Source organism: Berghia stephanieae, chromosome 8 (genome assembly GCF_034508935.2).
Source record: "Berghia stephanieae isolate SIO BIC M18660-M18661 chromosome 8, UCSD_Bste_1.3, whole genome shotgun sequence".
Classification (NCBI taxonomy): Eukaryota; Metazoa; Mollusca; class Gastropoda; order Nudibranchia; family Aeolidiidae; genus Berghia; species Berghia stephanieae.
In genome coordinates, this window is record NC_088367.1 from 26107745 (window position 1) to 26112526 (window position 4782).

Below are 4782 nucleotides of genomic sequence, written 5' to 3' on the forward strand. Positions count from 1 at the left end.
ACTCGTATATCTATCTGTAAAAAATAGTTTTATGATTTTTAGATTTGCCAGTAATACTGTCGTCGATGATGAAAAATAAACATTGGCTTTAAGGAACAATGTTAACCCCCAATCCTTTTTTTTTTAAATAAAGAATAGATTAATTAATTGAAACTCTTAGATATACAAAAGTTGAGACGCCAAACGAATGATTTAAGGGAAAATTGTACTACTATTCTTGATCACCCGCCGCTGCGCTGTGTGGCCTTGAGCAACTCAACTCGCCCTAGCTCAATTTGCGGCGCTGCATTGCGGCTCACGTCTGGTTTATTCCAGTCTTCCCATTGGAATAGACCTAGAGACAAATTTCCCTATGAGATAAATACCGGGAATTTTTAACATTTTAAAAATTTATTAAAGCTACGCAGAGCATTTAAAGGTTTTTAAATGCTATTAGCTCTTAAATGATAAAACACGATAGGATAAGCTTAGTTGCACAGGGTCATGACAGCAGATCTGGTAAAGAATAGAATGAAGCAATGACAAAGAACTGTCATGCTGAAAGGGGCCTTTTACTCAAAACTTGCCCAAACCTTTCCTGCTCTTTTAATATCCATCCTCAGAAGAAAAAGAAAAAGAAAACCCTTACAACCCCCCCCCCTCCTCCACACACACACACACACACACACACACACACACACACACAGACACACACACACATCAACAACGGTAACAAATACAACAAATCGTTTTCAGGTCTTTATATTATTTGAGATCAGATCGATAATACATTTGGCTTAAAACAACTTTTCAAAATGGCAGAATCTAGTAAAAACATCCGGCCACACAGGATGGGATTACGATGGGTTCCTTTACACGTCTAATGAGCGCTAATGGTGATGGTTCTAGTGGGTCTTGTATCCTGATTGCTTTTAGCCGATCACTCTGTTATTGCTCGGGGTTTGGATGGTGATGAATTCCATGAAAATCCCAGTCGTCAACATTAATAGATGGCTTTTTCCCCGTCTCTCCAACTCTTCCCTCCATTGTGGCATCTCGTCGATGACCGAGCGATATGATATATCGGCTTGTAACAACCCCCCCCCCCCCCCCCCAACAAATTCAACAATTATAAAAAAAACATGAGCTTTTATATAGCGCAATATCCACTAAACGCTTTCAAACCGCTTTCAAAGGGTTCCTGACTAACAGCAAGACGCAACATATAGAATGAGACATGACGCCTATTAGGTGAAATTACAATTTTATCGACAGAAACAACGCCAGGTGCCCATTTTACACCTGGGTATAGTGACAGAACGTTAGTAAAGTCTTTTCAAAGGACTCAATTTTGCATCGAGCGATGCTCGAACCCGGAACCTTCCGATCTGAAAGCGAGCGAGTGTCATACCACTAGACCACATGGCCGCATAACAAAGTCAAGTGATGTTTAAAATTGAGCTTTAATATAGCGCAATATCCACTAAACGTGCTCAATGCGCTTTACAAGGGGTCCCTGTACAACAGCAACATTTAACATTTAGGACAAGACATGACGCCTGTAAGGCGATATTATATTTTTTTTTCGGACAGAGACAACCCTGTTAACGGCCAGGTACTCATTTTACACCTGAGTACGGTGAGAGAATGTCAGTAAAGAGCCTTTTCCAAGGACTCAACTATGCGCCGGGCGAGGCTCGAACCCAGGAACTTCCGATCCGAAAGCGATTGTCATACGTCAGGACCACGTTGTCGCATGTTTAGTGTGGTCATTGGTACAATAGATGGGATTATTTGCGATAATTAAAAAATTCTGTGATTTAGACGTACCTACATTTTTGTAGAAACGGCCATACATTCTGTTGGATGTATATTTTTTCACATTGTTTTGCATGCACTCTTATAGTTCTTCGTAACAAGCACTTACAGAGCGCCAAAGTGCTGATTTTACAGGTGTTTTCAGCACCTCTTACAATAGTCCACAATTATACTATTGAGCTCTTCAAAGTAAAAGAACAAGAATAACAAATAGATGAATACATAAACCTACAAACCTCCATAAAGTAACACAAATACAAAACAAAACAAAACAAAATTATTATTATTATTTTTATTATTATTATTATTATTATTATTATTATTATTATTATTATTATTATTATTATTATTATTATTATTATTATTATTATTATTATTATTATTATTATATTATTATTATCATTATTATTATATTATTATTATTATTATTATATTATTATTATTATTATTATTATTATTATTATTATCATTATTATTATTATTATTATTATTATTATTATTATTATTATTATTATTATTATTACTATTATTATTAATTATTATTGTTATTATTATTATTATTATTATATTATTATTATTATTATTATTATTATTATTATTATTATTATTATTACTATTATTACTATTATTATTAATTATTATTGTTATTATTATTATTATTATTATTATTATTATTATTATTATTATTATTATTATTATTTATTATTATCATTATTATTGTGATTATTATTATTATTATTATTATTATTATTATTATTATTATTATTATTTTATTATTATTATTATTAGTATTAGTATTATTATTACTATTATCATTATTATTATTCTCATCATCATCATCATCATCATCATCATCATCATCATCATCATCATCATCATCATCATCATCATCTTACAGCCTGTTAGAGTTGCAAAAAGGAACAAATATGCAGTCTGTAAAGGTAACCAAGAAGGCGAAATATGCAGTCTGCAAAGGAACATAATATATGACGAAACATGCAGCTTGTAAGGCACTTTTATAATTATTTTTCAACAATGTAAATGCTTATACATACTCAGGTGTAAAATGAGTATCTGGCCGTTAACAGTATTGTCTCTGTTGGATAAAAATGTAATATCGCCTACAGGCGTCATGCCTCGTTCTACATGTTACGTGTTGCTGTTGGTCAGAGATCCTTTTTAAAGCGCTTTGAGCACGTTTAGTGGATATTGCACTATTTAAAAGCTCAAGTTTAGTTTAAATTTTATTATACATCTGAGCATAATGAGAAATAATATATTAGCGAAAATCCATTGTATTCCACTCTGCACGCGAGGATCACTTCTTCCACCTATGTCGCATATATCGAGTTTCATATCACTTTCAATTCAGTTGTCATCCATACTTTTACTGTTAAATTTTAAAATAAAATAGATTACAAAAAAAAGTAATTACCTTTATTCATCCCATAGGGGACATTCAAATTTGTCTCTAGGGTCTATTCCAAGGAAAGACAGGAATAACCCAGGCGTCAGTCGCAGTGCAGCGCCGCAAATTGAGCTTAGGCGAGGTGATTTATGCAAGCGGTGGCATGTGATCGAACTCGGTACCTTTCGGGTTACGAAGCAGAGACCGTAACGTTGAGCCACTCTGGCCAAATTCCCTCAGAGCGCCAAATTTTACAATTTCTTTTTTTTTTTTTTTTTAAATCAAAAGACACATTTTAGATCAAGTAGCCTACCAGTTTCTAGATAGAATATTATTATTATTATTATTATTTATACTTACTTAACCACACTCGCTCCCTCAATTCATCTCTAACCATCTATTTTCCTTAGCCCTGCTCTGATGTTATCCGTTTCTATCTAATTTCCTCTGCTAATCTATTCATCAGGGGTTCCTCATCATTTTCATGTTAATTTGGATCCCAATTGAATTTGGCTCCAAGTCAACATGGATGCTATGTTTTTTTTTTTTGGTTTTTTTTTTTTGGTATTTATTTAACCAGTTCACTGGCGTCCTCTGGAAAGACACGTATATAAGAATTTGGCCAGAAAAACAAAGCAAACCCGTCCTTCAAATATCGATCGATTGAAATGACTTTAATCTTGACAATTACTCTAAAACCGGAGACTTTAAGTAAGAACTCTTGAGATCCCAGGTTTGAGAGGTTTTTTTTGTTTGTTTTTTTTTTTGTTGTTGTTGTCATGATGAGGTCATTTAACTCTCTCCTTACCGGCCATTTTCAGAATGATTCCCGAAACTTCTCACTCATCTAACACAAAAATATATTTTTCAAACTCAAACAAAAAGCAACAAGAAAATTATATACATAAATTTAAATAACATTGTTCAGCGAAAAAAGCTCTACAATACAGTGTCAAGTGTTTATTGCTATAACAATACAGTTTTCTTCAAATTTTTGGATCTACAAAAAGAACTGATGTAGGAAAATGTTGGTTGAATCGTAACGAATGTGACGATTTTCCTACGGTTGGTAAGGAAAGGGTTAAATCGATCGATATTTGAAGGACGAGTTTTCTGGCCAATTTCTATTTCTATTTAAATACTTGTATTTCCAAAGTATGGTATAGTTAAATGGTTAATATTTGAGTCACGTCCAATTTGCCGAAAATGAGACCTTATGCAAACACGATGGATTGAATAACTCTATATATACACACTTGATTAAAGTTTTTTTTAAATTCCTCCTATAAAATAAAGCAAACCTTTGTTGTGAATGGCGGCACATCCAACCGTTAATCAAGAGATATAATGTTCGATTCCAAGTTTAGAAAGGTTGATTTATTTTTTTAAATGTTATTTTTAACTTTATCGTTCTTTCTTCCCCGAGTGGCATTGTATCAAATACATTTTTTAAAAACTTGTAAAGTTATCCACTAAACGTGTTCAAAGCACTTTACAAGGGGTCCTTGGCCAACAGCAACACGTAACATGTAAAACGGGACATGACGCCTGTTAGGCGATATTACACTTTTTTTTTC